This window comes from Rhamphochromis longiceps, linkage group LG13, assembly GCF_057381845.1.
Source record: "Rhamphochromis longiceps isolate RC_006_pf linkage group LG13, R_longiceps_female_GT1.1, whole genome shotgun sequence".
Classification (NCBI taxonomy): Eukaryota; Metazoa; Chordata; class Actinopteri; order Cichliformes; family Cichlidae; genus Rhamphochromis; species Rhamphochromis longiceps.
Window position 1 is genome coordinate 38,367,317 of NC_140569.1, and position 13,864 is coordinate 38,381,180.

A 13,864-nucleotide genomic window follows, 5' to 3' on the forward strand; every position below is an offset into this window, starting at 1 on the left:
GTATTACAGTGATTGTTATAACCTCAGGTTAATCTTCTATTTACAGGTGTCAGGATAATCATATGATCTTTCATTGCAGGTGTAACCATGATCATTTTTATACATATTGCAGTTTGTTGCTCATTATAGAGTTGTGTTCAAGTTAATAAGGGTTAAAAGCTACAGTCAGCGCGATGTTTGGCTGATCTATAGACTGGAGTGACTTCGAGCACTGAAGGCCGCACGCGCTTACATAACACCGATGTCATGCTTTTCTTTGTGATCTTTTATTCAGTTATATCTTTTGCTAAGTTTTAAGTAGTGGCAGTTGATTAAACGACATTCATTTAATTTTACATACCTGATTCAGAGCATTACACACAGATCAACTTAACAATCTGCAGAACCTTGTAGCTGCAATGTTGTGTCTCCCTAAGGGACAGTTGGCTCCAGGAGATAAGTGGGAGTCAGTGCCTGTCCTCGAGAAGGAGAGCATGTTCCTTTGCTGTGTCGACATGTTCATATTCAAGTGAAGTTCATATTAATACAGGTTTTGTTTCATGGCAATTCTGCGGATGCAGGCTCTGGGCGGAGCCAGGAGTTGAACAGATCTAACATGACAATTAAATTGACTTCATTCCCTGGCACAGGATGACAGACTGGAGCAACGACACTGGATAGGAGAAGGTCTCATACTTTCTAAGATATGAGGTCACTAACCTTTTCTTTTAATTTTCTAGCTCCGTTGATTTGACACATGGGAATGTGTCAAAAGGGGGGGGGGGGCAAATGTTAGAATTAAAAATGGCTAATTTGTTTTTGATGTCTTTTGTTAAAATGAGTGGTTTTAATAATTTTCAGACACGCCTTGCAAATGTGCTTATAATGAGTTGGCACTCGGTCTTTTGAAGGTCATAAGCTTTGTTCTGCGTGATGGTCCGGACTGATAAAGTGTAGGAAATGCCTTGAGTGCAGAGGGCTAAATGCCAACACGCTTACACATGCATAGGATATGATTAGAAGAAGTCCCTGGGACATTCTGAATATTCTAAACCAATTCTGAATCACCAGAAGGTCAGTAGATAACAACATTAGATTATTAGGGCTAGGAAGAGAGGTGTTTTGGTTTTCTGTCTCTTACAGAGAAAGGAACAGACACCAGACGAGGTCACAAATATACGAGGATCCTTCGCAGCAGAGACAGACACAGTGACTGCCGAGACACCAACTGAGTTCAAGTGTCATGGCGTTTGGGCTCCGATTAGTCACCTCAAAGGATGGATCCCATAAACACAGCAATAACCATGAAGGGGTTGGCGGAAATCCAGGAACAGCAGACCAACAAGGTTCGAGAGGCTCATGGTCAAAAGGGGGACACGTTCCTGTTCCTTTTTCTGGGGGATGCACAGGATACACAGGACCCGAGGATACACAGATCGTTGTTTGAAATCGGGGCAGAATAATCCCCTGATCTGTGCAACGACTGAAGGGTTGTCTAACCCCTGAGGTTGAAGAAAGGCGAGCAGAGGATCACCCAACTGGACAACACTGGTAGCTGCAGCAATAAAATAAAGGCTAAAAGCTCCTTGGACAGAGGTTCTAGTCTTAGTACGTCTGAAGGGTATAAGGTAGCACCAAAATAAAGCTGTGGGAGAACTGGGGAGTGTCATCTGTACCTGCTACTGTTGTAATAACAGTTTTTCTTGCATCTGAACTGCGCAAACACAGAGGTCATCTCACATATGGTTCGCCCATCAGGGGGACAAAGGGCCTCAGGAGTGAGAAGAAATGAACTCGGCCACACTGGATTGCAGAGTGTAGGTGAGCTCTTTATTCTAAAGAGCTCATCAGGGGGAGTGTGAGATTAGAATATTATTTTATGCCATGTTATACCCCTAATTAAAGATTGTGAATTATTATGTAGTTTTAGTTTGCATTATTCTCCTGAATTAGAAGAAGGTGATACACTGTTAACCTTTGCTGTATTTTTCACAGTAAAATACCACAAAATGCCCAGTAACTTACCTGAAAACGTTTCTACAGTTAATTACTGTAATTTGCTTTGCATTATGGGTATATTAAGGTTACTTACTGTATTTTTTAAAATTGCGGTAGTAGTTATACCTACCGTTAACACATTAGCAGTAGTGCTACTGTATTATGTGATTTGAATGGTTCATCATACTGTTTGTGTATTTTTACTCTTTCAGTGGTTGGTTGCAATAGTGCATTACATTTTAACTCTTTCACTGCCAACCATTTCCAGATTTTCCTCCAACCTATGCCATTTGTCAGTATGATACCAGTGAAAGTATTATGGTTTTGACTTTTTAGGGGACTTGCCTGTGTGTAAGGTTCAATAATTCTGATCATCTAATCTGCTGCATGCAGTTGTATGCACATGCACAGCTGCTGCAAATGTGTGCTTGCCACTGCGTTGCCATAGAGATCAATTCAAGTGACAGCTGCTCCTGGGGAGAGGGAAAAGAATGCAGAAAGGCCTCCTTGTAGGGAAATTTTATAAAGCAAGGTTCTCCAAATCTCTCCCAAAATTCTGTGTTTTCTTAATTGACTTCCATTCATATGTAAAGACTATAAGGTTAACTACAAATAAAAAAAGCAGAATTCACATTGCTGCATCTCCATCACTTATCTCTGATTAACCCTGAACAACATTCACACTTCCTTTTGTTAATTTTTTTACTTGCCACTATTCTGTTGTTGGATTTCACTTAGGTTGTTGCTGCTGTCTGTTTTTGTGTAATTTTGTACTCGTGACAAGTAGTGAATAAAGTTATTTTAAAAAGACGCAGAAAGGCGAACTTCATTCAGTGGAGAATATTGTAATAATTTGGCGGAGGCTTCTCAGTCGAGCAGTAACTGAATTGCTCATTTACTGAACGTGCAACATGTACAGAACTCTTCTGGGAACTAGTCAACCCAACTTAGTGAAACACACACTGAATGCATGCTGGCCCCGCCCACCCACCTACCTCTACCAACCACCACTCCATATCCTGACTGACATGACCTGTGATCCAGTGATTGACAGGAGAGGAAAGACAGGCCAACTTTGTTAACTCTTCGTTACGATATGCTCGAGAGGACAAAAGATTTTGCACCTCGTTATTGTTGGACCTCTGTGTGGAAACTGCAAACGGGACGTCATAAGGTAATACAAAGGACTCTCCTACCTAACATACTCGTTTATTAATTTTTAAGAGCATATATATTTTTTGTGTGTGGGGGGGAGGGGGGGGGCTTAAAATCGGTGTTAGCTTGGTCGAAATAGCTCATTAGCTGAATTATTCTGGAAAAGATGGGTTGTGTGTTTTTTTCCCTTTTATTTACTTATGTAAATATATTTTTCAAGGGTTAAATAAATGCAACATTAAATTAACAATTGTCTCTCTGTCTTTTCCCGCCCAGTGTGGTGCATTGCAAGCCAGAGACTTCAGTGGAACAAGGAGATTGAACATCTGCTACTTGAGTGCACAGTGCAAAGCTGAACCACAACCAGATCGCCACAGCAGCCATCCTTCTTCTGATGAAGTACTTCCAAGAAAAAGAGGACTCAATCTTCATCTTGGCTGACGTAATTATATATAAAATTTTACACATGAACTCTCAATACTGTCAACATAAACAAAGGAAAAATATTTCAATGATTTTGGGTATCATCATTCAAATCAGTTCCTTTTGTGTTTTAAAGGCTTTTTCCACCAAGATGTCTGTTGAGAGAGAGATGACCTTACCCATCACACCAAGGGTAATAGCGCTTGGTAAGTAAATAGTTTCAATCCTCTTGTAATATTTTTGTAAAAAATCTATGTAATTATTGTGGTATTTGTACCCACAACAACTTACTTAACAGGGGTTTGTCTGTTTTATATTGTATAAAAATAGAATACACACAGTTTGCTGCTGTTTCTCTTATTATTTATTATACACAATGACCAACAGGAAAAAACAGCCTAACATTTCAGCACAGGCCAAAATGCCAAAACATTAGGCAGTTTTTTCCTGTAATTGATCATAATTTTCATTACATAATAAATAATAAGAGAAATAGCAGCAAACCGTGTGGATTCTATTTTTGTACAGTGTGAGGCCTGCTATCCAGCATTCTTGTGGAAACCTTATTTGTAAGGGTGAGCACATTGTCGTATTGGACTCTTGTCTGTTTTTAGGGAATAATTTCATGTCTGCAAGCCGCTGGATGATCAGTTTGGAGGGCAAGGCATTTTATGAGCCTGAGCAGATGCATGACTTTGCCAGCACCCTTGCTGTATTCTTTACGTCATACTACGTTTTCAACCTTGAGTATCAGGAGTCAGCGTCCATCACACTGGAGATGATACAGAGGTAAATACTTTACACCATTAAAGCTTACACCATTTAAGAATGAAATATATGTGATAGCTTGACTTAGAGCTGGGCGATAGAACGATAACGATATGTATCGCGATATAACTTTTACTCGATAGAGAAATTAAACTATCGCGATAGACCTCGCCGCTCTTGTCCTCTTAAAAAAAAAAAAAAGGTCAGCCAATCCAAATTAAGTAGCGCAGAGCCGAACCAATCACAGCCGCAGCGTCGGAGAGATTGTCGAACAGAAGAGCCATAGAAGTTCCGTAGTGTGAAGGTATTTCGGCTATTTCAAGTCTGACAAAAAACAGAGTAGCTGCACTGTAAATTGTGCCGAAAGCAAGTCTGGAAATACAATAAACTGGTGCATGCGTCACACTGTGCGCCACGTTATTGTTTCGGTGAAATGAATTTCTACAATACTGTTACTGTTACTTCTACTCTCTGCAGTGTTTAAATGCTTACATATACACACAGTTACTGTCCCTCCACACATACGACTCGGTTCTGCTTCTATGCCCCAGCTTTGTTTACTTTTTCCCACCGAGGCTTCTAGACTTCTGATTGGCCAACATTTCTGCACGGTTAGGAATCTAGCGCCACCTGCTGCTTTGGCATGTTCATAGCAGCGTTTTCCTTCATTTCTGCCTTTATGTGTGGACGGGATTATTTTTTAAAACGAAAACGGAAAATCTCCGTTTTCAAAAATACCCGTGTACGTGTGGACGTAGCCTCAGTCTCTGACTGGAAGCGCTAATTCATCATTCGGCTTTTGTCAGACTAAAGTAACTGTTAAAACTGTTTGAAAAGCTAAGCTATACAACAAGGAGAGATTGAGAATTTCCTTTTAGTTCTCAGTTTATTTGATATTGACAAAAGTTAGTTTTGTCTGTTCTTCTGTAAAACAAACTAAGATTTATTTTTAGAATTAATATTTTGTTTCTAAGTGGAATTGACAATTTAGTCTGTTTCATTTGTTCTATTTTGAAACTTAAACGCTTTAGCGGCTGCCTTTTGTGTAGTTTGCAATATTTGCCTTTATTTATCTGAAAAAGTCTCATGTTCCTTAAGTACATCTACCCTGTTGAACTTATTATGGGAAATAAATATTTAAATAAAAACAAGCTGCTGATTATTTCACATTTTACTTGTGAGCAACGGCACATTTAAATCTTACAAATATAGTTATTTGGCTGATATCGTGATAGATATCGTTATCGCCTGAAATGAAAAAAACATATCGTGATATGAAAAAATCTTATATCACCCAGCTCTAGCTTGACTACAGTTGCAGAAACATATAGGTGATTGCTGTAATGTATGTTTTAATTTTGAAATTAAAGCAGCCTTTTTTCCGTTAAAAGGTTCTTTGTGAGGATCAATCCAGACATGGGAACAAAATGCCCTGCAAAACTTGGTACAAGCCGCAAGACAGGTCGTGTCGTAAAGAGGAAGGTTACAAGCATCAGCCCTTGGATCACCACCTTCCTCCAGCGGCTCTCTGAGTTTGAATGGAGGACTTCCAACTAGGTAAGAATACAGAGATGATAATATCTTTTACATAGCTGATAATTATATACATACTGTACACACATCCATACAACAGTATGAATGATCTCAGACAGATGTGAACAAGTGAATAACCTGAGCAAACATGAATATTGATGATGTGTCTTTGACAGGTGGTGATAAAGACTACGCTGAACCCGACCATCCTGGTAACGGAAATCTAAATCCCATGTCACATTCTATTTCCTGGGACCCACTGATAATTATTACATTTTGTAAATGATTTTTGTTTTACAATTGTAATAGTTTATTTAATGTTCATGCTGGTGGGTTTGTCCTGTTTTTAGTGGAATGAAAAACTGTTTTCCTTAAAAAAATCAGACACAGAAAGGTGAAGGACTGTGTAGTTTTCATGTACGCTTCTATTTATTTTGGTTATTGACATTGTTTTTATTCAGTTGAAAAATGTTTTTCTTGTTAAAAAAAATATCAACAATAAATGTTGGTTTAATTCACTATTCTGAGACTACTTTATTGAATTATATTGTTTTTTGTAAATGTTCTTATATTGAATATGAATGTTAATATTATTTTATATGCTGTAAAACACAATTACAGTCTAAACAAATTATACTGTACACAATTACAGTGTTATACCATAAACCACATTTGCAGTACAGTGATACTATAAAACTTAATCACGGTAAGTCTTTCTAACTGTAAACCACGTTTACAGTAAAGCTGTTATACTGTAATATATGTTTACAGTAAAGAGGTTGAACTGTAAAACATCACAACAGTAAAGATACTGTAGATCAGTAATTACAGTAACTTACTGGCAATAGTGTTGCCAGTAAGTTAATGTAAAAATACAATAAAATGTCTAACAGTGTAACTATTGCATCTGTTAAACTGATTTGCATTACATTAGACTGCTGATTTATTGTGAATGAATGATATTGTTTTATGATGCATTATACTGCTGAGTTATAAGAAATACTGTTCGCAGAAAGTCATCGCCTTATTTGTCTGATTAGAAGAGAACAGAATATACTGGAGTTTTCTGCCCCATCTCAGCAGGAGCAGATAAACAGGGAGCCAAGGTCGTAGCTTAGGCGCCGTGTGAGAGAAAGCATGTGAATGTTTAGGCTTTTATGATTAGGTGGGGGCCACTAGAGGCTATAAGAGTTTGATCAATGCTCCACCATTTTGAGATCTAATGCTGTCTGCGTACGGTGTCCATCTCCCACGCGTGTGATCATTGAAATCATCGTTTGACTCAACCCGGTGGTTATTTTGGTTTTTCCCCTGCCAGTGGCGGACTCCCTCAGACATCGGTGCGTTGGTGGTGGTTCTTTGTGTCTGGGGGTGGGCGTCCAGGTACACACCAGCTCACTCCTTGGCGGCCGCTTATCGGGGCCTGGAGCCTGGGGCTCGCTCGGGCCAATTCAGAGGTGGGGTGCCCCCGGCCTCTCGGCCTGGGGCTCGGTCTCTCAGGCACAGCTGGCTGCCGGCGGAGCTCACGGGCGCGTCACTGCAACCCCCCCTGGCTTCTGCTCCGCGGCTGCTAAGTGAGCCCTCATCTGGGGCTCTCCTCAGCTCTTTCTGGGACAGTGGCGCGGCTGCCCCTCTGTTGGTCTTCCTTGGTCTCTTGTGTTCTGGGGGCCTCTGGATGTCTGGAGTTTTGATCTCCTCCATACCTGCTTCATGCCCTGGAGGACGGGGCTGTGGCCCCCCCACACCCTCTAGCAGATCATTACATGAAGGAACCTTTTAAAAAACAAAAAACAAGCGCGTCCATGCTCACAGGTGTACACACGGGTGATCACACCCACAAACTACACCCTTTTTGGCTCCTACCTCAAAGCACACTGTGTTCTGTTGATCTTATGTGCTGCACAATAATGTTTAATATTTAGTATTTACTGTCATATTCCCATATATCATTGTGATGTTGTTTATTCTATTACTCTTGTTCTCTTCTGCTTGTTTTCTTTTTTCTTTCTCAACAGGTGATCCAGGTGATCGATATATGCATTTTTTTTTTTTTTTTTTAAAGAGAGAAAGGGGAAAAAAAAGCTTGGGGAAGGTTACTGGGACAAAGTAATTGACAAAATTCATACCTTAGCCTCATGTGCAAGACTCTCTCTTATTCAGTTTAAGACTGTATACAGATTACACTTCTCAAGATCTAGACTATCTAAAATATACCCCGGCATTCCTGACCTGTGATTTAACTCATATGTTTTTTGCCTGGCCGACACTTCAGTTATACTGGACTATTTTTTTTGAAGTGCTTTCTCATGGTTTGAGCGTTACGCTCAAACCATGCCCATTAGTTGCCATTTTTGGTGTTTCTGAAGATGCCAGCCTAAACCTTAGTTGTAAGCAGCTGGATGTTATCGCTTTCACTTCACTGCTGGCACACCGTAGAATTTTGCTGTCTTGGAAAGCTCCTCACCCTCCAGCCCGATCATGTTGGCTGGAAGATGTTATGTTCTTTTTAAAAATGGAGAAAATAAAATTCAGACTCAGAGGAAATGTTAAGTTCTCACGGTCGAGTCTGGCATTAATATTTGACATCGTTTGTTTTTTTCCCTTTTTCCTTTTTTTTTTTCTTTATTTTTATTTTATTTGTTTTATTGTTATCATCCAAATTTTAATGGGCTAATCTGTATTGAGATATGTCTTTGTATTGGTTGGTACTTGCTTTATTGGGCCTGATATGTCAACTTACATGTAAAAACTCTATAAATAAAGAGGAAAAAAAACTTGGCCAGTTTCCTTTCCATGGGCACAGAGAGTCTCCAATCCAGTGTTTTTAATCCCAGCAGAGCCACACAAATCCTAATTAAAATGAGTCCTCCCCCCAACATCCTTGGATTATTTTAAAAGCAAAACCAGGCCAGGTTAAAAATCCATTCCCTTAAAATGTGCACACTTCATCCTGGAGTCTCAGAGGCTTCCCTGCTGCACCAGTGTCCTACTAAAAAAACAACAACCCCCCTTCCCGTTTCCTCTCCCCTTTATAGAGAAGGGCTTCAATCCTTCCCAATCAGCTGCTCCCTGTACTCGACTCCAAATAACTGGCAGCTGGACTAGAGTAGAATCTCCACTCCCACCTCACACCAAACACACACAAAAACACCAAAGCATGCAATTAATACAAAAAAACTAAAGTAATGCCAACCCAAAAGTTTAGTGGGGGATTCTCTCCATTCTTTTCCACCATGCTATACTCCGCAACAGTTGATTTGTTTTGTGTGTCAGTGAGGGCACTAATGAATTCACAAAGGCACTTTGTAGTGTGCAGGTAGAAACCCACCGGAGTGATACACCTCCTGCTGTCAGGCCTGCATGTTTATCCCTGTGCTGTTCTCCTGTCTTGTGGTGGACAAATTTTTATTTTTTTTTACTGGCACACATAATTTGTGGGGCATCTTATTGCAAAACCTGATTGTTCTCTCGTGTTAGTTTTAGTAATATTTTTAAATAGTTGTGGCCAAATGTGTTTACAAAATGTGTGCATAAGTTTTCAAAATGTACAATTTATTTATTTATTTATTTATTTATTTATTTATTTAGCATTTTAAGTTATAAAAATAATTTAGTCAACATGTCTGTGGTTTTTGCAGTAAAAAAAACAAACTTCTAGGATTTTAAGTTCTTTGTGTGATTTCATATCAGTTGTGTTAACACAGTATGTCAATGAAAAAACAACTAAATTCAAACACGTGAGGTTGAGCTGAAAATAATGATACTGTGCCGGACCACCAGGTGGCTCCACTCACACTTGAAGGGAAGTGTTGGGGTGGAGATTTTGGCGCTCACTATATGTGAAGTTCTGAGAGTCAGTTAATAAAGTTGGAATGAGACACTGAGACCTCTCCTGTCGTTATTACATACCTCCACATTGGTGACCCCTGTAGCGAACATGCTAAGGCTCGACGACGAAGCCAGCTCCGGCCTGGAAGCATCGGCTGCCGCCGGACTTTCACCTCCGCCAATGGCTGCGTTTGCTGTGGCGCTTAAATTGCCGGATTTTTGGCTTCACGATCCTCCTTCATGGTTCGTGCACGTAGAAGCTCAGTTTGCTCTTCGTGGAGTTTCAGCCGACGATACTAAATACCACCATGTGGTGGCCTCACTTGACCCGCCGTCAACCCGCCGCGTGATGACTCTCCTCCGGGACCCCCCAGCCCAAGGCAAGTACGCCGCCCTCAAGGCGCTGCTGCTGCGGCGTTACTCCCTCTCTGATGCTGAGCGAGCCGAGAAACTCCTTTCCCTCGCGGGCCTGGGCGACGGCACCGCTCTTGAGCTCATGGAGAGCATGCTGTCCTTGCTGGGCGCGGATGACGGAGGATTTCTCTTCACCCACCTCTTTCTCCGACAGCTGCCGGCTCCAGTGCGCGTTGGCCTTGCCAACTCCCCGCTATTGGCCATGAAGGATTACCGCTCCCTTGCGGAAGAGGCGGATCGCATCCTCCTGGCTACCAGGACTTTCGGCGTCCAGGCGATTGTTCAGGACTCACCAGCGTTTTCCCCCGCCCCCTCACCGATGCTCCAGGGGCCCTCTGACTCGTCCACGGTGGCCGGAATCGCTGCACGGCGGCACCGCGGCACCGCGGAAAGGGGCTTTGTTTTAATCACCAGCGTTTTGGAGCGAAGGCACGGCGCTGTCTCCCGCCTTGCAGTTTCCAGACCCAGGGAAATGGGCATGTCAGCGCTCTGTAGCAGCCGCGACCGCTGGCAACAAGGAAAGGCTGCTTTTCTTAGAGGACTCACGCTCGGGGAGGCGTTTCCTGGTGGACTCCGGCTCACAGAAGAGCCTTCTTCCCCCGGCTGGCTCGGACAGGCTAGCTAAGGGCTGCGGGCCATTGCTAACAGCGGCTAATGGCTCTCCCATCAAAACCTTCGGTGAAAGGTTGGTGACTGTTTGCTTTCACGACCGTGACTTTCAGTGGAACTTTGTTGTTGCTGCTAGCTCTGTGCCTATAATAGGCGCTGATTTTCTTTGTGCTCACGGACTGCTGGTTGATGTTGCTAACAGACGTTTAATTGATGCTGTGTCATTTTCCTCATTACCCTGTTTGACTCGGGGTGCTCAGCCTGTGGTGCATGCTAACTCAGTAGATTCGGGTGACGTTTTTCAGTGTTTGCTTTCTGAGTTTCCCTCACTCTCTGTCCCCACTTTCTCGAGCACGGTGACGAAGCACGGGGTGGAGCATTACATAACTACAGTAGGGCCCCCGGTGTTCGCGCGCGCTGTCGCTCGGGAAGAATTTGCCACCATGGAGCGTCTGGGCATTGTGCAGCGTTCGAACAGTGCCTGGGCTTCTCCGTTACACATGGTGCCTAAATCTGATGGTCGGTGGCGACCTTGTGGGGATTTCCGTCGTCGTAATAATGTCACAGAGAACGATCATTATCCCATTCCCCACATCCAAGATTTTTCCGCCCATCTTGCGGGGACTTCGGTTTTTTCGAAGATCGATTTGGTACGGGGATATCACCAGGTTCCCATGCGCGCGGAGGATGTCCCCAAAACCGCTGTGATTACACCTTTCGGCCTTTTCGAGTTTCTGCGCATGCCGTTTGGCCTGAAAGGTGCCGCCCAAACCTTCCAGTGGTTGATGGACTCGGTCTTGCGCGGGCTGCCCTTTGTTTTTGTATATCTTGATGATATACTGGTGGCCAGCAGCTCGAAGGAGCAGCACATGTTCCATCTGCGGCAGGTTTTTCAGCGTTTGGCGGAGCATGGACTGATTATTAATCCGTCTAAATGCCAGTTTGGGTTGCCCGTTCTCAATTTTCTTGGGCACCGTATTTCCGCCGAGGGCGCGGTTCCGTTGCCTGACAAAGTCCGAGCTGTTTCGGAATTTCCGCGTCCCACGACTGTTAAGGCACTGCAGGAATTTTTGGGGATGGTGAATTTTTACAACCGTTTTCTCCCCAGAGCGGCACATCTGCTGAAGCCCCTTTATGGGGCGTTAAAAGGTAAGAAAGCTAATGACTCCGTTGACTGGTTTCCGGAAAGCATCCAAGTGTTTTCTGATGCTAAGTCAGTGTTAGCTAATGCTGCCCTTCTGGCCCACCCATCCCCCTCAGCGCCGATTGCGTTGACCACCGATGCATTGGACATAGCGGTGGGTGCGGTGCTGGAACAGCGAATCTCGGGTGTCTGGCAACCGCTCGCCTTTTTCAGCCGTACGCTACGTGACAGCGAACGCAATTACAGCGTTTTTGACAGGGAGCTACTGGCGCTCCACCTGGCGACTCGTCATTTCCGTTTTTTTCTCGAGGGTCGTCACTTTACCGCATACGTGGACCACAAACCCTTGACGTTTGCCATGTCCAAGGTTTCTGATCCATGGAGTGCACGCCAGCAGCGCCAGTTGGCAGCCATTTCTGAGTTTACCACGCACATTCGGCACGTGGCTGGTAAATCCAATCATGTGGCTGACTGTTTGTCCCGTGCGCTGGTTTCTCCCGTCTTTCTCGGCATAGACTACTCCGCCATGGCTGCCGATCAGAGCGGTGACCCGGACATCCTCACGCTTAAATCCACCCAGACGGGCCTCATACTAGAGGACAGACCCGTGCAGGACGGTGGCCCCCTCCTCGTCTGTGACGTTTCCACCGGCTGCCCTCGCCCAGTGGTTCCCGCTTCCTGGCGTCGTCAAGTTTTTGACTCGGTACATGCTCTCTCTCATCCAGGGGTCCGGGCCTCTGTTAAACTGGTCAGCTCTAAATTTGTTTGGCCAGGCCTTCGCAAATCTGTTAAGGAATGGGCGTTGGCGTGCATTCCCTGCCAGCGTGCGAAGGTTCATAAACACACCAAGGCGCCCCTGGAGCCGTTCTTCATACCCGGCAAACGTTTCGATCATGTGCATGTCGATCTGGTGGGTCCTCTGCCGCAGTCACAAGGTTTTACGCACCTTTTGACTGTTGTTGAGCGGACCACCAGGTGGCCGGAGGCAGTCCCCCTGGCGTCCGCTACCGCAGCAGTGGTGGCCAAGGCGTTTTTGTCAAGCTGGGTCTCGCGTTTCGGCCCACCCGCGGACATTACGTCAGACAGAGGCTTCCAGTTCATTTCCGAGCTTTGGTCAGCCATGGCTGATGGACTGGGGGCTAAAGTCCACCGCACAACTGCATACAACCCGCAAGCTAATGGGATGTGTGAACGGTTCCCACGGTCGCTTAAGGCTGCTTTTCGCGCCTCCTTAAAGGATGGCAATTGGGTTGACCGCCTCCCGTGGGTTTTGCTTGGGCTGCGCTCTGCGGTTAAGGAGGATCTCAGCGCTTCCCCAGCTGAGCTAGTGTTTGGTCAGCCCCTCTGCGTGCCTGGAGAATTCTTGTCCGAAAATCCTCCTCCCTGCTTCGATCCATCGGTGCTATCTCTCAACCCGCTTTTGCACTCGCTTCGGGTTCCTGGTCCGGTGCACCATTGCGTGCCTGACACCTTTGTTCCAAAGACTTTAGAGACTGCTAAGTTTGTTTTTGTCAGGCACGATGCCCACAGGACACCGCTGCGGCCGCTGTATGACGGCCCATTCAGGGTTAATGAACCGGGCCAGAAACATTTTGTTTTGGATTTTGGGGGTCGAAGGGAGACTGTGTGTGTTGACAGACTTAAACCTGCACGTTTTTCCGGACGGTAATGTAGTGCCGGCCCAGGCCCCTCGCCGTGGCCGCCCTCCTTCGATGGGGTTGACAGACTCTGGTTTTCCCCCCAGGACTACCCCCGGACCACCGGCGTTTGAGCCTCCTCCTGCCTTTCCTGCTCGCCTTCACCAGCCTCGTTCACAGGATGGACCTTCCTCTGCCTGTTCTCTCCCTCCCAGGTTCAGTCGTTCGGGTCGTTTGCTTAGACCCAGGGTCCTGGACTGAATAGAGACCTAACTGTGTGTTCAGGGGGGGGTATGTGTGGCGGACCACCAGGTGGCTCCACTCACACCCAAGTTGAAGGGAAGTGTTGGGGTGGAGATTTTGGCGCTCACTATAT